General features: G+C 45.5%; 1 pseudogene; it reads right to left on the bottom strand.

The window, feature by feature from the left end:
* Window positions 1-21,806, bottom strand: part of LOC135553401 (RNA N6-adenosine-methyltransferase mettl16-like) — a 29,225-nt pseudogene continuing 7,419 nt past the window's right edge.

Genomic DNA, 21,806 nt, shown 5'->3' with positions numbered 1-21,806 from the left:
AAAGCTATATTTCATCAACAGGATACAAGTGGATGAGCTGCAGCTATGGACTGCCCTCTTGTGGTTGCTTATGGAAGCTGCATCCTAGACAAACGTCTGCGATAGACTACCTGTGTGTAAAACACTGACTGAACATGGAAATACACAAATAACATGGTACTAAAACATACATTTATCAAAAACATAGCTCTAGTCATTACAACCTTGATAAGGAGACTTGCAGTGAAACTGTACTGGACCTGCAAATAAGTATATCTTACACAAACACTGGACACGACAGAACAATACCGGTAAATTATGTTCTCAAAGTCCCTGCCTGTTTTTCTATTTTCTCGCTGAGTAAACGCGACACAGTACTGCAGGTCAACTATGTTCCATTATATCCCCAGTGGCTTGGCCACCACTCTAAGCAGAGTGTTCTTCAGGTAGGTCCACAGTTGGTTCAGCATGTCTTTGTTTTGGCCTTCCACCCAGTGGATCTCCACAGCAACGTCCTGCTCCTCAGCCTTCACGTTCACCAAGCACTTGAACAGGAAGTGTTGTACAACACTGGGGCTCTGTGACTGCATCACTTCCTATCCAGTGGTACCGACTTCCTCTTCCTGTGTTTCAGCAGGTACTTCCTGTGGGGTGGTTTCCTGTTTGTGTTGTGGTGGGTAGTGCTGTCTGTGCCAATGTGATATTGGGTGTTGTAGAGGTAGGAGAAGACTCCATGATGACATCCTCCGCTGTTCTCTATTGGGACACAGCTGACCCCCTGAGAGTTGGCTCCATCTGCCCTGTTGGTCCCGGACTGTGGAACACTGCCTGGCCCCTGTGCTGCTGTGGGAGTGTAAATCTGAGTGTGAGCTATACGGGATGTGTGTAGTGGAGTGCTGCAGGCTCTGTGGGTGCTGGGCTGTGGCTGAGGAAAGAGTGGTGGAAGTACCACTGGGGGGCGCTCTGGGCAGCTGAGGTGTCAGCCTTGGTCTCTGCATCTCTGTCTCCTGTGGATCCAGGTGTTCTCCACAGCTGTCAGGAACAGACTCTGCTCCTTCCTCCCACAAGGGACACGCTTGTGTAGCACCTGCAGAACACAGATGACACAGTTGCTGTGTATTTTGAGTCTACATTCTATGATTTGTTTACCTCTGTTGGAGAAATTGGGTTAGTGTGTGTGCTTGCAGAAAGATTATGTCCATGAATGAGTTGTGTACATGTAAATGCTTAGTTGTCTGTGTGTGGCTCCTAAGTGTGTGTGTGGTGCTTGCTGTATGTGTCAGGGTTATTTCTGCACAGAAAAGTATTGGGCGGGTCACCTAAGTGTTTTTACGGGTGGACTAAGTCCAAACAGTAATATAAAAGTGCAATGTGAACAAAAACATTTTTTGGGGGGGGTGGAAAATTGTTTTTCAGCGTAAATATGAAATGACTAAAACCAGATAGATAAGGGACCTATATTTGTTGTATAAGATCAACATTGAAAACGTAATGACATTTCCTTAATGTTTGAGCATGAGAACAAGCTCGTGTGGCCTACCACTTCGTGGCTGAGCCGTTGTCATTTCACAATAACACCACTTACAGTTGACCAGGACAGCTCTAGCAGGGCAGACATTTAACAAACTGACTTGTTGGAAAGTTGGCATCCTGCAAATGTTTGTCTATGGAGATTGCATGGCTGTGCACTCAATTTTATACACCTGTCAGCAACAAGTGTGGCTGAAAAGGCTGAATCCACTAATTTGAAGGGGTCCATACGTGTATAGTACATTAATCCCACTAATGCAACAAAATGTGAAAAAAGCTAAAGGGGGTGTGGACTATAGGTATACACAACTGAAATATTTTATTAAAGTCATTTGAGTAACTGATGGTTAATGGGCAGTCACTACCATTATGGGACATTCATTCGTGGTTCTATTGTGTTATAGCATTTAATGTAATTTTAAAACAAAATCGAATCCAAAATGTGACTTTTACAACAAGATAATTAACCGGAACAGACCTCAGAAAGCACTAATAAGCCACAGGGCAAAATGCATAGAATTGCACGAAAATCATTTTAAAACAGCAAAATTCTCTCAGCTCCATGGCAAAGTCTGTATTGAGCTGCAGAAAATTAGCTTTAAAAACCAGCTACATTTGCTCTCCCCTGCCAAGATTGGTGCTTTAAATTCTTGCCCGCAGGTATGCATGGATGGGACGACCACCACCTAAGCCTCTTTTTAATCCAGAAACAACCCTGTGTGTGTTTACCTTTTAGGTCACTGAGTGTATTCTCTAGCCAGGCAGTGATGGCCTCCTCGGGCCTGGGGTTGGAGGGTCAGCCTATAGAGGAGGCCTGGGACTGCAGCAGCATGAAGGACAGTGGCTTACGAGATTTCTCCAGACTTCTCCAGTTTCCTCTCCTTACTGGGGGGAGACTGAGATGAGGGAGCTGGAAATAATTAAATATCCATTGACAGAGTATGTGGGATTTACCCAGGTACCATTGTCATAATATGCTTCTCTTCCGGTGAAGATGTAGTCACATACATTGAAGTATGTAAAACACTTATTTGGAAAATGTGAATCCACCTGCCCAGACTAATAAGGGGTGATTCATGATGACAGTGTGGAGACTGCTGGTAAATGCACAATATCAATACCCACATATACCCACACGTACAGTATGTTGTTCAGACAGGCATGTTAGTCATAAACGAGTTCACTGGGACAGCATTCCTGAACCTGAAGGTGCTAAAAGACAAGTTTGTCCCAGTTCCACACTCATACTGCACGTCATTATACACCTGAGGCACTCAAGTTCACTCTGACCAAACACGCACACACAAACAAGCTTAGACATCGACAACGTGAGCTGGTAAAGTCTCACTGTCCTAGTCACCATGGAAACCCCTCTGGACGGCTGGGGTATGATGATGAAGTGAGGAGAGAAAAACAGAGGGAGGAGGAAAAGAGAGGAAGTAAAATACTTCAGCTCACTCATTCTGTGTGACAATAAGTGAATGAAAGGGGGCTTGATGGAGAGCCAGAGGAAGTGAAGAGAGAGGGAGAGAGTCTTGGATTCCTGGAACCATTATGACGACTCCTGTCTGTTTAGACCAGCTCACGCCACGGATGAGTCATGGCCTGCATACCTCTCTCACTGCTTTTCTCTCTCGGTCTCTTATGTCCTTCCCCGTGACTCTGCTCTTTTTCATCTGCTGCTCATCTTATTGTCAACACATTGAATTGTAAATGCAATATCAAAATACACCACAAAGGGGCGCTCCTTCCACATGATTTAGTCCTACGTCCCTGCAATGACATTGGCCCTGCTGTGCCTTGCCTCAGAGCTGCTACTGGTGCCATGCTGCTATGGTGGAAGCATTCCTTATCTAAGCAAGTCCACACAAAATGATGCCACAGGGCTCTACCTTATACAAACATACCTTATTGGTCCATAACATTTTATTTAAATGCACCCAATTGCCAGATTGGGTCTGCAATGAAACAGTGACATTGTAATCAGTCAGACAACACGGCGAACTGACCTGCACGGAATGGAGGACTGGACAACGACCTTCAGACTGGTCCTAGATCAGTTCTCTGTTATCCTATGAGATAATGTCATTTGTGTGATGGTATACTTACTGTATTAAAGACTAATGAAGACAGTCATGTTTAATTCACATATTCACTTTCCATAGAAAAAAGGTTGCAGACTGGTCAATAGGAGAAAAAAATGGAATGTGTCTAGTCTAGACTCAGACCTGGGTTCAAATACAATTTTTTTAAATGATTTTAATAATTTTGAATAATTTAGTTGGGCTCTATTAAGATTGCATGGATCAATGGAACCAACAGAACATTCGCAAAACTACAAGCCCCCCCCCCCCAGGTCTGTCTAGTGAGTCTATACCAGCCAGGCCTTGTTATAGCTGCTTCATGTGTTTCTGATTCTTTCCCAGCCCTTCTCCCTCTGCTCAGTAAGCCCCTGCAGCTCAAAGGAAGGGGAAAAAAATCTATACAATCCATCAAGGATTGCAGCCTGTCTGTACAGCACATCGTTGACATAGATACACACACACCAACGCAGTACACACACTCGTATACACATACACACACAGATTTATACACAAAGAGATAAACATACACTCCCAGACAAAAGCACACACAGGAAAACACTTACACATGCCCATAAGCAAATAAACAGAAAGCACAGACAGGAAAGGACACCTCTCCTCATCTAGTCTGATGCGTGTACAGCTTTAAATCCACTCTCGGTCTCCATTGATTCATCTTTACTCTTTCTCTCCCTCCCTTTCAGTCTTTCTCTCTATTATTAATCTGACTCACCCACTCCCACTCAAATGTGTGCTCAGTCCACACACAAGAAAGGTGGCTTTCTGTATTCTGTTTTGACCACACCTCGCTCTAGTCGTCTAGCGTAGCCAGTCTGTCTGTTTCTCCCTATCTAGCAGCCAGTCAGCCCCATTTGTCCAACTAGGCCTGGGAAATCAGCTGAACAGAGCCTCAGCATGGCTCCCCAGATAATAGGCCATTATTCAATTACTGACCACAAACAGACAGATCAGCAGAAGAGAGATGGCCATTTAACCATTTAACCTAGATAGGGATAGCCCCACCCCACTTTTCCTCTCCCTGTGGGGCCACCAGAACCTCAATACCAGGGTCTCTTGTTCCTGTTGACTTCTGACCCCTGCTGTAAATCTTCTGACTGGCTGCATGCCAGACACACCCCCTGTACTGGGCCCACAGTATCACATGACAGTCAGAGAATAGAGACCAACAACAGAAGCTAGAAGGCCATGAAATAGCCTGGCCTCCCCTTAACGCTCTCTCTTTGATTCTCTCATGTCTTGTTCCCTCTATTTCTCTCCCCAAGTTTCCTTTTATGGTCTTTGTACCTTCATTCACTCTCTCTCCATCATCCTCGATCTGTCTCTCTCCCCCTCCCCCGCTCTGTTGTGAAGGGATCTGATTCTGTCCATGTGCCTGGTGAGACAAACTTACTGCATTACACATCAGTCAGATGTGTGATCTCAGAGCTATTTATTGAATCACCAGGATGTGTTAAAAACACAGGCTGTGATGCCACAGAGGAGCTAGTTACTAGTACACAGGTGTCTGCTCTAGTAATCCATGGGTTAAGTAGGCCACAGACACATGTACACTCACCAACACCCAGTCATATGCACAATTCATACAAAGACAGACAGACAGACCCCCCTCCCCCAGGTGTGGGGTCATCCACACACTCCGCCCCAGTCTGCCTGGTAATGATGCAGTGCTCCACTGTGTAAAGAGAGAAGAGGAGAGGGCAGTAAAATGTAGGCCAATCTTTCTGCTCAACTGCCTTTGTGGTGAAAGGCAAACGAGATTACACAAAGACCAAAGAAGTCCTTCAGATACTGTAACACTCCACTTCCCACCCCCACGCCTCTCTCGCTCCCTTTAACTCTCGCTCTTATTCCCAATATTACCAGCTTTCACACTCTCACATTGATCTCTATGATGCTCTCTCTCATCTCATTCTATCACTCCTTCAGCGGCCCAAAAGCCTAATGGCATGGCGTGCATGTGCACACACTCCTGCCCCAGCAATGGTTGCCTGGATACAGCAAATTAGGGTAGGGACACAAACATCTCCCCAGAGGGCGGGTTGAGTGCTGCCTGCGAATGGGCTGGAGAGTGGAGTGGGATGGGCCGCGAATGCATTATTAAGGAAGTGTGTGGAGGTTGGGAACGTCTGGAAAAGCAGCAGGGGTATAGTTAGGACATGCCCCTAGATGACTGGGGAAGAGAGAGCGAGAACACGAGAGAGAGCGAGATGCCATGATTATGCCTTCCTCTTCTACTCTCCCACTATAGATGAACTGGTTGGGGGAGGACCCGAGGGGTACTGCCCACACCGCCCACCAGAGCCAGCTTACCAGAACAGTAACGGCATCATAGAAACTCCAGGCCAGAGCCCAGGGCATGGTCCGTCCCTTGCAGAACTCTGTGTGGTTCACTTTGGACACCTGGGAACAGAAACAGACCGATACAGAACATTAGACAACACTAATAGAGAAAACAACACCAACAAGCGTTAGCAATACACACATGTAGCTCTGCAGAGGCAGCATTTCCAGCATGTCCAGGTGATGCAGAGCTGCACTACGTCCTTCAAGGTGTGAACAGCACACATTTACACACAGTGCCAGAGCTGAGCACTTCTGTGAAGAGCCTCCAATAAGCATGAAGAACGTGGGGGGAGGGGGGGGACCAGTGTAAAAGACTCCCAATAGTATTCACTATCCACTTGATACCGCCTCCCTTCACACTCACAATCAATATGTGGTGGGTTTCAGTGCCCCCAGAGATACATGTCAAAGGTCAGGGAAATGAATCCCAGAGGAAAGAAGACACATCCCTCTATGTGTGTGCCATGTTGACCCCTAAACACTCACCAAATTAACCAAGCAGTAAGAGAGAACGAGGAAGATAGAGAAAAGTGCGCGAGAGAGATAAGGTGCAAATATCATTAGCATATTAATTAGGTCTCCTATTCCACCCCCACCCTCTTGCCTGCGCTGGACTTTGGCCAAGGATGCACTCACACTAATGAGCAGTGACACGCAGCGACAGCCCTCTGACACCTCTGGAGGATTGTGGGATGGTCCACCCCCAGTGATTGACATGGTGTGTGTGTGGTTAACACCCTTGGGAGCTGCTGTGATGCCATTCTGGTGCCAGCTGCCAGTCATCCCCACTGAATGGGTCTGATAATCTGAGGTAAGTGACTGGTACAGGCTGGAGACTAACCTCTATAGTCAGATAGTCAAGTCAGTTAGCAGTCATGCGCTAGGGGCTAATAGCTAGGATAATGGCGCTAATGAACATTAGCGGTGCAGACCTACTGTGTGTGTGTGGGCCCTGCCATGCGTTTCAGTCATGCAACACTAATAGAAATCAGCTCAATCAGGTCTGGGCTGTGACATTGTTTAGCCAGCGTATTAGCCAGGCTTGATCCGTTACAGTTCAGAAGGTATCCCTCTTCCGTCTCAGAGGTATTAGAAGGTAGGAGGGAACTCATTCAACCCTCCATTACCTCACCTTGTCATTGGGTATGTATGGGGTATTCAAGTATGTTAACTCACACCCGGGCTTGGTACAGTGGATATGTGTGTTGTACCCATTTGCATGAGCTGTGTGTATAAGACCATGTATGAGCATCTAATGTGGTCTCGTCGGAGCTCCCATTCTGACAAGTGTCTCAACTCCTCCTTCAAAGGTGCCAGGCTGCACTTCTTTCCCAACATGCAACTGTACCATCTGGAAGAAAAATAATCTTAAGAGTGTGTGTCCAGCGGCCTGGGTATGAACTCCTGTCTAAGATCAAACAAGCCGCAGATATTGGATCTCCCTCTATGGGAAAAAGATCCTAACGGACTTTCTGTTTTTTGTAGTTCTGAGGCAGAGTGAGTAACTACGATTTGAACTGTAGTTTTAATATATATATATCTTTTAGACATCAAAGCTCTGCTCCTCCATAGAGACTCATACTGGTCTCATTGTTGTTCTAGCTCTCCCTCTTATTTTATATATATATATAATGAAAGAGCGAAAGAGAGAGGGCTAGAACAACAACGAGACCAGTATGAGTCTCTATGGAGGAGCAGAGCTTTGATGTCTTGGCCCTGAGCAGGAGAGCAGATCAATATCTCCTCTGCAATGAAGAGATGAGTCTATTGTAATCGATACAACAGCATAAGGAGCTTCAGTATTAACCAGCAAGGAGAAAGAGACAGAGACAAACCTCGCAGGGAGTCAATCTGGATAGGAAAACTGACAATGCATGACAAACCTTGTCTGGTTAGGTTGCCTTCCTTCCTGTCTAGATTAATTAGGCCTAGATACTATATATCTATGAGCAATGCTATGTATGGTGAGGATGGAGTGTTTGTTATGTGAATGTCAAGTGTCAACACATCATGCACACAGAGCAGAGCACTACTTTCAGAACTACTGGCCAAAAAGTATACAAAAAAAGAATGTCTTGAAAAATTGATCACGGTGTTTAATGTACAAGATGACATGTCGTCACACCCTGAGTTGTCCTGAACAGAATGAGGCTGTTTGTTTATTGAGAAGAGAATTCGCCGGGGTGCACACACCTGAATGCACTCATGACTCCTTTCAATGCTCACCTAAATTAAGATCCGTTTCTCTGAATTTCCTTGTGAATGCTTAACACTAAGAACATATTTTATAACTTAGCTAGTCATGTTGGCAATAGAAAAAGCTTTCAAATCCTTTTCATGCCCAGTCACCCAGATAATATAATTGACCGTTTTTCGATTGCGTTAACAACTGTAACTGTGTGATGGCGGGGATAGTGTTGTGTTCCAAATGAAACAACTACAAGTGTGTTTGCACAGCTAGGAGAGCTCAAAAAAGCACCTTATAGTTGAGACTCTTCTTTGAGTCATAAAAGTGGATTACAATTCCTTAGAAACTGTGTCCTGTGAGCCCTGTGTGACCACTTGGAGACACCAGTTAGTCCTCTCACTCAAAACACTTGTCATTGTTTAGTCTTATAATACCCCAAATTTACCAGGAATATTCTTATGTTACTCAAGGTATCCAGATTATTTTGTTATCAACAAATTTCGCAAAAAGTACAGTAATTGTGAAATGCACATTTAATCAGTGTAATGTTTGGATTCAGTCTTGTCAGGTGAACTGTTGTGTATTAATTAACACATTCTCTTCAAACTGCTCCTGATCAATTGCTACCATAGTTATGCATATTATTTTCATATTTCTTCTGTAAAAAATATTTCAATGTAGCCCTATCCATATAGGCCAATTCTCACAAGTTTAAAGGGTTGAAAGGGGAGAGAACACCTTTACACAGCCAACCAGATTTGAACAAGGTTTTGAATAAAGGTTTAATTAAATTAAATAAGAATTTGGTGACCTAAATGCCATTCATTGAAAGCACTGAAAGGTTTGGGAATGGGAACAGGAAATAAGCCCTCTCCGAAAAGTGTATACTGTGTTTGAGGGCAACACAACACAAAAACCAATCTGGCTAGATAAATATCAACTAACAAAAAAAGCCAGATGAGCTTGATGGCATTCACTAAAAGCCTTGAAAGATTGGGGAAGAGCCCACACAGAGAAGCGGCAGCAGAATCGAGGTAAGGGTGGGAATGTTGGGGGTGAGAGGATTTTGCGTAGGGTTGGGGGGCAAAAGCCTCGCCTCAAGTGGCACTATGAAATATTGAGGACCTGTAATATCCCCAGATGTTCCCCACTTTGTCATGCAGCGAGGAGGGGCTGAACATTCATGTTAACACACAAACAGCTTCCTCACTTCCTTCCTCCAGAAAGATCTTCCCACCCCCAAAAACAAAACTCTCATGGGGGTCAGACAAAAGCATTTAGATTCTTGGCAAAGTTGTATATTTCTTTTTTTATTTATTTTCAAGCAAACCCTTCCAAGAGTGATTATCATATCAATAAAAGACAATAATTAGCAGAGGGCATCACGTTGACAAGGGGGAAATCAGCTCCTTTTCCTGGCTGGTGGTTGGGGTGTGCTTGACTGTGTGTGTGTGTGTGTGTGTGTGTGTGTGTGTGTGTGTGTGTGTGTGTGTGGATGGTGTGTGTGGATATCTGTGTGTGATAGTCTGGTGAGAGTAATTACAGCTCAGTGTTGTTGAAAGGGAGGGGGGGGGGGGGTTGGTTGAGGGGATGGTGGGTCTCAGAGGACCAATCAGAGGGACTGGCTTGGTTTCCGTGGACACCTGGCAGTAGCTCTGCTGTCCCAGCATGCAGTGTGTGGAGTGACAGCCTGCTTACTGCTGCCTTGGCCCCAAACACACTACACACATGGCAGGAGAGGAGAGAGGGAGGACAGGAAAGAACAAAAGTCGGAAGAGAGGGAGACGAGGGCGGGCACGCCTTCCCCTGTGGCAGACACTCATCTATGGTCTTTACACAAGCCAAGCGCACCACCAAGTGTGAACACACAGACACATGCACAGCCAGGCAAACAGACAGAGGGAGACAGACACTTTTCCCCCTGTGAGAGCCACTCATCTTTCCACTGAAACATATGTGCACACCGACGCGCACACACACACATGGTTGACAATCATCTTTCCACACAAAAATATGGTAGTGACACACACCTTTCATGTCAGCCACTTGTCTCTCAGTCACCACGCATGCGTGCGGTCTGATTAACTCTAATAGTGCGTATCTCTCCCACTGCATCCATGTCTCACTCCACTGCACCACTGACAGGCCTTGTAATGGTGGTGGTGGTGTGTGGAAGAGATCTGCACGCCCCACACACAGCTGTTCCCTGTGGGCGTGCGGATACTGCCAGGGGGTGGGTGACTGTTTACTCCTGGTGCCAATTCATTAAACAAACTCTGGGTGACAGCTCCATCCCTGCATCCCATCTGTCCTGCTCTCCTCCATCAGTAGTCCTCTCATTCTTCAATCTCTCTCTCACTTCCTCTCATCCAAAATTGAAAAGGTGCATTTGTAACAGAAGGTAGTGAACAAACACCCAACAACACCAACACATAACCATCAGCTTGTTCTAGATTATATTTGGGGTTTAGGAAAGTGGCGCAGATATGAAGCATGAGCAATCTGAAACGATCTTGAACGCTACCCCACTTTCTGTGAATGCTCAGTGTACTGATGGGGACCAAAATGTTGTGTTTGTGAACACAATATGCGCGTGCGTGCTGCGTGACACGCAGGCGTGTCTTGAGTTGCAGGCTGTCATGGATGATCCTCCTGACAAACTCCAGCTCTCCGCCCTCAGCCATGATCTCTGTCACCCCACCTGTGTTCACTGAGCTGGGGGGAGGACGACGAGAGTTCCTGGAATTTACCCCCTGGGGCGAGGAGGACAGAAAGGGAGAGGAGGACAGAAAGGGAGGGGAGGAAGAAGGGAGGGAAAAAAGAGGGGCATGGGGAGAGAAATAAAGGGTAAGAGAAAGAGGAAACGTGACAGGAAAATAAAGGAAGAGAAGGAAAATAAGAACAAAATGATCTGTGAAAAGGAGATGAATAAAGCAGTTATTCCAGATACTCCAAACACTTTCAATCTAAAAGAGGCCTTCCTTAGCCTCTAGTTGGTTGGCGAAGAGGGGAGGGTTACAAATGCAGAAGTCATAGACAATGGCTGATTCCTCCTTTAGAGCGTCCATTAATAGGGTCTTCTGGGGAACTTGAGACATGGCAAGGACACGTTATCAACAAGGTTTCAAGCCATCTTCCTTTCAGTAGTACAGTACATGCTACCAATGGCCAACTTGCCACTGACCTTTGATGAGGTCATATAGGTTGTTCTGCTCTATGCTCCTAGTGTCTATAAGCTATAAATCAGTTATAGCCTCTCATAGCACTACATAATTAAACAGTTGACCTTTGATGAGGTCCGAGAGGTTGTTCTGCTCTATGCTCCTAGTGTCTATAAGCTATAAATCAGTTATAGCCTCTCATAGCACTACATAATTAAACAGTTGACCTTTGATGAGGTCCGAGAGGTTGTTCTGCTCTATGCTCCTAGTGTCTATAAGCTATAAATCAGTTATAGCCTCTCATAGCACTACATAATGGGGCGGCAGGGTAGCCTAGTAACCGGAAGGTTGCAAGTTCAAACCCCCTAGCTGACAAGGTACAAATCTGTCGTTCTGCCCCTGAACAGACAGTTAACTCACTGTTCCTAGGCCGTCATTGTAAATAAGAATTTGTTCTTAACTGACTTGCCTAGTTAAATAAAGGTAAAATAAAATAAATAAATAAATAAATAATGAAACAGTTCACCTTTGATGAGGTCTGAGAGGTTGTTCTGCTCCACGTTCCTGGTGGCGTAATCAAAGCAGATTTCATCTACCTCAGTAGCCAGGTAATGCCAGCCGTTCATAGAGGCTCCCAGCAGGGGGTAGATACAGGACGCTCCAGTACCTGGGGATATAACACGTGTGTCTGAGTGTTTGTGTCTGTGGCAGTCTTTTTAATGCCACTCCCGCTGTCTCCTATTGTCCATAACAGAATAATAAGAGGTGAGCCAGACAGCCATGATCAGATCATCCAGGCCTAACAGAGACCAGGGTCTCTAATCTAACTGACCACAGTGAGGTCCCCTGGGGCAGTAGAGATGGGTGAGATGGCCCCCGGCCAGGTTAAGGCTTGGGAGAGTAATTCCCTGTGGATATCCATCAGGAGAGTGACATCTCCAATCAGCTTACAGAATGGACCAGGGTCACCAATCACTAACCTGTTTCTCTCTCTAATGAGCTAACTGACACACATCACAGTCTTTGATAGAGCAGGAAACCAGCCATGACATGTGGATGGGGATTTGGCCAGTGATCAACAGGAAATAGATGTGGGATCTGAAGGTGGAAGTGCCAACAATCATGCAGCCCCTCTCTGCCAGTCTGTAATGCCAACTGGCAGCCAGCTGCTCTGGGACTAGTTAGAGTCAGCCTGTATTAAAAACATGTCTCAGAGTAGGCGTACAGATCTAGGATCAATCTTATTATGATCTCAGGCAAAACCTATCTTATATCAGCACTACTCTAAGACTTCAAATATGTGTCTTGGGCTAGACCTGCGCCAGGCAGCACCTCTCTGCCGGCCTGAAAAGTGCATCGTCAGGCAGCTGCCCTTATAGGCTATGTCCCAAATGGCACCCCAATCACTATACAGCACACTACTTTTGACCAGGACCCATTGGGCTTTGGTCAATGCACATTGTAGGGAATAGGGTGCCATTTGGGATGCAACCACGATGAGTCATACTCAGAAAGATTACTGCTGCAGGAATATAGCAAACAAACACGATCACACATTAAATACCTTTATCACTCTTCATTACTGATGTGATGTTTGTATGGGAATTAATGAGTTTATTCATCCCATTCAGCATTGAGGATATTTGTGCACTTTCTTTATATAGACAGGTGAGAAATCAGCCGTCTGATGTAACAACTAAGAACCAGTGGAGGGATTAAAGGGACAGGCCATATAAAAGCCATCTATTCTTCTACAGAAACAGGACATGGGATCGGAGTGGTGGTAATTATGCATCCTCGCAATTATGGTTGAACCAAAATGGATGCTTCATTTGGGTTCATTTCAAGGGAGAGAGAACAGGATCAGCAGAGGGGCCATATTTATAGTGGTTATTGGAGGTCATAACTCTACCGAGGTCGATGCATTTACATTTACAGGCCTCCGACCAGGTCCTCCACCCAGTGGATGTAGTTGAGTCTGAACGGCACAGTGGGGATGAGACGCTCCAGAGGGATGTCTATGGTCAGCCCAAAGTCTTCCTTCAGCAGGGTACAGGTCAGGGCTCGCACCGCCTCTGGCTCCTTGAAGTTCAGCCTGCAGGAGGGGGGGGGGGGCAGTTACAATGCTAAAGTATCTACCCCTATAAACCAAAACCACAAGTAACTACACCTATAAACCCATCCATAACACATTTTTTGGAAACTCACAAAGAGCTACTATTCACAAGCCCTAAATAGAAATGGCAAATCAATTCTACCCCAACAGTGACTACCCTGCCACTGCTGCTTCTCCTAAAGACCACCCTACAGACTTCCACTGACACCATGTCACAAAAACCACCAATCTTCCAGGCAGCAATAGACTGCATTCACACCTTCCTCCATATCACCCATAGCTCTATATCACTCATAGCCCAGTGCTCCATATCACCCATAGCTCTATATCACTCATAGCCCAGTGCTCCATATCACCCATAGCTCTATATCACTCATAGTCCAGTGCTCCATATCACCCATAGCCCCATATCACTCATAGCCCAGTGCTCCATATCACCCATAGCTCTATATCACTCATAGTCCAGTGCTCCATATCACCCATAGCTCTATATCACTCATAGCCCAGTGCTCCATATCACCCATAGCTCTATATCACTCATAGTCCAGTGCTCCATATCACCCATAGCTCTATATCACTCATAGCCCAGTGCTCCATATCACCCATAGCTCTATATCACTCATAGTCCAGTGCTCCATATCACCCATAGCCCCATATCACTCATAGCCCAGTGCTCCATATCACCCATAGCTCTATATCACTCATAGTCCAGTGCTCCATATCACCCATATCACTCATAGTCCAGTGCTCCATATCACCCATAGCCCCATATCACTCATAGTCCAGTGCTCCATATCACCCATATCACTCATAGTCCAGTGCTCCATATCACCCATAGCCCCATATCACTCATAGTCCAGTGCTCCATATCACCCATATCACTCATAGCTCCATATCACTTATAGCTCAGTGCTCCATATCCCCATAGCTCCATATCACCCATAGCTCTATATCACTCATAGTCCAGTGCTCCATATCACTCATAGCCCAGTGCTCCATATCCCCATAGCTCCATATCACTCATAGCTCCATATCACCCAATAGCCCAGTGCTCCATATCACCCATAGCTCCATATCACTCATAGATCAGTGCTCCATATCACCCATAGCTCCATATCACTCATAGCTCCATATCACTCATAGCTCCATATCACTCATAGCCCAGTGCTCCATATCACTCATAGCTCAGTGCTCCATATCACTCATAGCTCCATATCACTTATAGCTCAGTGCTCCATATCCCCATAGCTCCATATCACCCATAGCTCCATATCACTCATAGCTCAGTGCTCCATATCACTCATAGCTCCATATCACTCAGAGCCCAGTGCTCCATATCGCCCGTAGCTCCATAGCCCCATATTGCCCATAGCCCCATATCGCCCATAGCGCCCATATCCCAGTGCTCCATATAGCCCATTGCTTCATATTGCCAATATCGCCCATAGCCCCATATCGCCCATAGCCCCATATCGCCCATAGCCCCATATCGCCCATAGCCCATAGCTCCATATCGCCCATATCGCCCATAGCCCAGTGCTCCATATCGCCCATAGCCCCATATCGCCCATAGCCCAGTGCTCCATATCGCCCATAGCCCCATATCGCCCATATCCCAGTGCTCCATATCGCCCATAGCCCAGTGCTCCATATCGCCCATAGCCCCATATCGCCCATAGCCCAGTGCTCCATATCGTCCAAAGCCCCACATCGCCCATAGCCCCACATCGCCCATAGCCCCACATCGCCCATAGCCCAGTGCTCCATATCGTCCATTCCCCCCTAATTACTGCTCATCGCACGTCAACCACCACAATGAAACCCGATGACAAATTAAATAAGGAGCTTATCAATTTACACTTCCTCAATAATGATACAGAAATAATATTTTCCTGCATTAACCAGACCACCACCAAACAGACCCCCACACCTCCTTCTCTACATTTCTATGATTTTCACTGACTGGAAAGCACGTTTTGGGTTTGGGAAACACACAGACAGAGACACTGCCTGGAAAGCATGTTTTGGGTTTGAGAGACAAAGAGAAGGGACAGATGTGTAATTAACCAGTCTGTCTGCATTCACACCTCCACAGACAGCAATTAGACACCTCCTGGTGGTAGGATCGTCTGGCACCTCCTTGCTGGGTTTGGGGGACAAGAAGGAGAGTGTATCCACCACAACTACGGCGGAGAGGAGAGAGACTATGACGAGCAGCACTACAGGGCGAGGACGAGTTAGTTTCCCCCAAAGGCACATAGCCGGAGTTATATAGTACATATGTGACAGACCGGGGAACGAACCCGTGTCCCTCAAGACGGTGTTAGCCCGATGAGCTAAAGCCTATCCACTAGCTCAGAGTGTCTTCAGGTCTCACAGTTTCGCTCCTCAGTCTAATGATCAACATGCAGAGAACGAGGCCGTTCAGAGCCTGCCTGCCCAGCCCCCTATTTTTAGACCGTGACGAGTGTGTGCACGTATGTACTGCAGAGCACTATAACGGCAGGTCTCCATGGCAACCACCCGGGTCCACCGGCACACACAGGCAGTCAGCTCACGTAAATCCAGCCACGCTGGAGCAATATGGCTGATCCCGGAAGAAGCGTGAGCGTGCACGAGATCGAGACACACATTGTAGGGTGGATGTTTGTGCGCCAGACGGTGGTGGCGATGGACGGTGTGGGGCATGGGACAAACCCGGTAAAACATGTTTATGAGAGAATTAATCTTGTAGGTGTGCAGGTGTTACAGGAATAAGATGAGTGAGGTGGATGGCAAATGATAAGGGAGGCCTAAGGGAACTTTTCGTAATGAAAACAGAGAAAGTTTGTGCGAGGGAGGTAGGTTGAAATCTTCGGAAGGTTGTGGGCTGTGGTGGATGAGTGGACAGGGAGTTCTGGTCTCCCTACGGACTCCAAACTGCCTTGGCAGAGAGGCAAACTCAGCAATTTCTCTCTGCATTAGGAAATACAGATTGTGAGAAACAGATGACAGTAACAAAGAGAAAGGGGGAGTACATCAATTAGAAGGGAGGGGGGTGGGATGGTGTGTGTGTGTGAGATAGAAAGTGTGAGAGAGAGCAAAATAACAGCAGAGGGAGTCGAAGAAAAATATGAGGGAAGTGAAACTGATGAGCACTAGAACAGTCCTAGGGCAGTGAGATGAACAAACCCATATCTACCTAGGGAACCAACTGCCGCAGCTGAAGAAGCCAGCAGCAAGTAAGCCCCACGCCTCCACCCTCCGCTAGCATAGTCCATCAGCACAGAGAGATGGAGAGGTGACCTTCAGGGCAAACTCATTTTGATTCTGAATGCACAGTATAATTATTTTACAGATTAGCAACTCCTCTTCCCACTTCAGGTTGTGCACTGAACACAAACTGTATCGACTGTTCCTCATTCAGAGGTGTAGCCAAGACTGCACTTTAAATTAAGGCACTTCATTAAGCCATTCAAAGAAGCCACATTTATCTTCAGTAAAGCGCTCTACCAATCCAAATCCATGCGGATCAGGGGGTATCATCGGTTAACGAGCGAACCAATCAGAGGTCCTGGTAATCAGTTGGCTGTAATCAGTAACCCAGTCGACCAATCATGGAGGTTGAGGTGATTTAGTGCACTTCCACCATATAAGCTACCTATCCAGTTCCTTCAAATCTGCAAGGTTAGTACAGTGCCTTCAGAAAGTATTCATACCCCTCGATTTATTCCACATTTTGTTATGTTGCAGCGTGAATTCAAAATGGATTAAATATATAATTTTCCACCCATCTACACACAATACCTCATAATGACAAAGTTAAAACATGTTTTTTTAAATGTTAGCACATTTATTGAAAATTAAATGGACAAATATCAAATTTAGATATTCACACACCTGAGTCAATACTTTAGAAGCAGCTGTGAGTCTTTTGGGGTACGTCTCTAAGAGCTTTGCACACCTGGATTGAATTTTTTTTCCCATTATTCTTTTAAAAATCCTTCATGCTCTGTCTGTCAAGTTGATTGTTGATCATTGATGGACAGCCATTTTCAACTATTGCCATAGATTTAAGCCAATTTCAGTCAAAACTGTAACTAGGCCACTGGAACATTCAATGTCGCCTTGGTAAGCAACTCCAATGTAGATTTGGCCATGTGTTTAAGGTTAGTGCCCTGCTGAAAGACAAATGTCTCCCGGTGTCTGTTGGAAAGCAGATTGAACAAGATTTCCCTGTTCTCACAGCTGTATTATGTTTATTTGTAATCAACAAACAAATCCTTAATCCTGGCCAATGACAATACCCATAACATAATGCAGCCATCAGCTTCCTTAAAAATATGAAGAGTGGTACTCAGTGATGTGTTGAGTTGGATTAGCCCCAAACACGTTGTATTCGGGACAAAAAGTGAATTTATCTGCCACATTTTTTGCAGGATACATGGTTTGTAATATATTTATTCTGTACAGGCTTCCATCTTTTCACTCATTTATGTTTGTTAATGTACTGTTGTTTATCCATCCTCAGTAATCTCCTATCACAACCATATAACCTTTTTAAAATCAGTATTGGCCTCATGGTAAAATCCCTCATTCCTTCCTCTCCGGCAACTGAGTTACAGTAGGAAGGACTCCTGAATATTTTAACGACTGGGTGTATTGATACACCATCCAAAATCTAATTGATAACTTCGCCATGCTCAAAGGGATATTAAGAGTCTGCTTTTTTATTTTAAACACATCTACCAATCAGTGCCCTTATTTGTGAGGCATTGAAATACCTCCCTGGTCTTTGTGGTTGAACCTGTGCTTGAAATTCACTACTCGATAGAGGGATCTATATAGACAATTCTGTGTGGGGTACAGATATGGGGTAGTCATTCAAAAACCATGTAACCACTATTATTAAACACAGAATGAGTCCCCACAACTTCTGAGATTTGTTAAGCACATTTTTTACTCCTGAACATATTTAGGCTTGCCATAACAAAAGGGGTTGAATACTTATTGACAAGACATTTCATCTAAGAAATGTACTAACAAAATTCCACTTTGACATTATGGGGTATTGTGTATAGATTAGTGACACAACCTTAAATTTAAATTCTGATTAACAACAAAATATGGAGAAAGCAAAGGGGTGTGAATACTTTCTGAAGGTACCGTATTTGGTCTAGCTAGGGGCTCGTTTTCAGACTGATCCATACATATTTCTCAATTCACCTCCTCCTCCTGCCTTCCACTGTGTTAATAATGCAAGCAGAGCACCAGGAAGGAACCCACTGTGAGATGGAAAGTTCAATTACTCCATTTATTAAAGGAAGGGAAAAACTCCTCGACCCACCATGGATGATTTCTCTGCTGGTAATATCTGCCCCCACCCCCCCAAAAAAAAGAATGACAGCCAAATGAAATGTCACCCAGAGAGCGTTGAATTTTTAATGCCCCCTCCTCCCCCTACTGCCGTGGCATCAAGGGTCGTCAGCCAGCCAGAGACAGCCATGATGGAACGCCTGGGCTGGGTCATCTTTCTGGTTCATGATTCCTAATCCCATTTCTCTCTGCCATCTGAGTCCCATCTATCCATCTCCTCTGTACTCATCTTCACCCCTCTCTCCTCTTTACTATTCACTCCATTCATACTAATTTTGCTCTCTGGTCTTGGTCTTTTTACTGTCCATGTATCTTCTATTGCTCTCCCTCCCTCCCTCTCCTTGACGAGAACCCCCAAAATACACTGCTCAAAAAATAAAGGGAACACGAAAATAACACATCCTAGATCTGAATGAAATATTCTTATTAAATACTTTTTTCTTTACATAGTTGAATGTGCTGACAACAAAATCACGCAAAAATTATTAATGGAAATCAAATTTATCAACCCATGGGGAGGTCTGGATTTGGAGTCACACTCAAAATTAAAGTGGAAAAACACACTACAGGCTGATCCAACTTTGATGTAATGTCCTTAAAACAAGTCAAAATGAGGCTCAGTAGTGTGTGTGGCCTCCACGTGCCTGGTTGACCTCCCTACAACGCCTGAGCATGCTCCTGATGAGGTGGCGGATGGTCTCCTGAGGGATTTCCTCCCAGACCTGGACTAAAGCATCCGCCAACTCCTGGACAGTCTGTGGTGCAACTTGGCGTTGTTGGATGGAGCGAGACATGATGTCCCAGATGTGCTCAATTGGATTCAGGTCTGGGGAACGGGCGGGCCAGTCCATAGCATCAATGCCTTCCTCTTGCAGGAACTGCTGACACACTCCAGCCACATGAGGTCTAGCATTGTCTTGCATTAGGAGGAACCCAGGGCCAACCGCACCAGCATATGGTCTCACAAGGGGTCTGAGAATCTCATCTCGGTACCTAATGGCAGTCAGGCTAACTCTGGCGAGCACATGGAGGGCTGTGCGGCCCCCCAAAGAAATGCCGGAGTTCCTCCTAAATGTTCATGCTGGAGGATGTTGCAGGCAGCAGAACGTTCTCCACGGCGTCTCCAGACTGTCACATGTGCTCAGTGTGAACCTGCTTTCATCTGTGAAGAGCACAGGGCGCCAGTGGCGAATTTGCCATTCTTGGTGTTCTCTGGCAAATGCCAAACGTCCTGCACGGTGTTGGGCTGTAAGCATAACCCCCACCTGTGGACGTCGGGCCCTCATACCACCCTCATGGAGTCTGTCTGCTCAAACGGTCAGAAACACATGCACATTTGTGGCCTGCTGGAGGTCATTTTGCAGGGCTCTGGCAGTGCTCCTCCTTGCACAAAGGCGGAGGTAGCGGTCCTGCTGCTGGGTTGTTGCCCTCCTACGGCCTCCTCCACGTCTCCTGATGTACTGGCCTGTCTCCTGGTAGCGCCTCCATGCTCTGGACACTACGCTGACAGACACAGCAAACCTTCTTGCCACAGCTTGCATTGATGTGCCATACTGGATGAGCTGCACTACCTGAGCCACTTGTGTGGGTTGTAGACTCCGTCTCATGCTACCACTAGAGTGAAAGCACCACCAGCATTCAAAAGTGACCAAAACATCCGCCAGGAAGCATAGGAACTGAGAAGTGGTCTGTGGTCACCACCTGCAGAACCACTCCTTTATTGGGGGTGTCTTGCTAATTTCCTATAATTTCCACCTGTTGTCTATTCCATTTGCACAACAGCATGTGAAATTTATTGTCAATCAGTGTTGCTTCCTAAGTGGACAGTTTGATTTCACAGAAGTGTGATTGACTTGGAGTTACATTGTGTTGTTTCAGTGTTCCCTTTATTTTTTTGAGCAGTGTATATCTACTTTCACTTCTAAAGGCCAATTCTCTCGCATCCCTCTCTCCAAAGTTCTCACTCCCACCCTCCCCACATCCCCCTTCCAACTTCTTTTAATCATCTCCCACCCATCCCTGTTCAGGATGAAGACTTGTCTCACTGGTAGGTCTTTTTTCAGTTGAAGGATCTTGCACTTTTATGACTGTTACATTTGTTCCATTGCACCAGGCCAGCTCAAAAAGGCACAGCTAAAATATTTGAAAGAAAACAAATAATATTTGAACCCATGCGGGTCTGGTAGTGAGCAAACTCTAGAGAAAGAGGTTGTTTGTCGTCTCCCTCTCGGGTCTGTCGTTTTGTCCATCAGTATGGTATTGAAGCTCTTTCTGTCTGTCAGTGTCTTTAGTTCTGTCAGCGAGTCATCTCTATCCGTCTGTCCTTCTGTCAGTTTGTCAGTGAGTCATGTACTGTATAGTAATGATTCTCTTTTCTGTAATCAACACCTGGCTGTTGCAAATGGACATCAAGCACATTTAAAACAGCTCTCCTCTGCCCCACTGCTCACCCAGATATTCATGAAAACAGCCAAGCCAGATTACTGATAAACTAACTACCTCACACGCTCTGCACATTCACAATGAAAATACCCACAACCCATGCCAATATGCTTTCACTCACACAGTAGATGCTTGCACCTGGTGGTGACATCGGCATATGTGTCTGCAATCATCTGCATTTACACAATGTAATTTTCACACTGAACAGACCGTTGGCAATTTCACCACAAAGACGAGACTGGATAATTTTATTTTTTTCTCACCTTTATTTAACCAGGTAGGCTAGTTGAGAACAAGTTCTCATTTGCAACTGCGACCTGGCCAAGATAAAGCATAGCAGTGTGAACAGACAACACAGAGTTACACATGGAGTAAACAATTAACAAGTCAATAACACAGTAGAAAAAAAGTGTCTATATACATTGTGTGCAAAAGGCATGAGGAGGTAGGTCGAATAATTGTGATAAATGATCAGATGGTCATGTACAGGTAGAGATATTGGTGTGCAAAAGAGCAGAAAAGTAAATAAATATAAACAGTATGGGGATGAGGTAGGTAAAATTGGGTGGGCTATTAACCGATAGACTATG

Source organism: Oncorhynchus masou, chromosome 13 (assembly GCF_036934945.1).
Source record: "Oncorhynchus masou masou isolate Uvic2021 chromosome 13, UVic_Omas_1.1, whole genome shotgun sequence".
Classification (NCBI taxonomy): domain Eukaryota; kingdom Metazoa; phylum Chordata; class Actinopteri; order Salmoniformes; family Salmonidae; genus Oncorhynchus; species Oncorhynchus masou.
The sequence above is the reverse complement of the archived record's forward strand: the minus strand, read 5'-3'. Positions and strand labels throughout refer to the sequence as shown.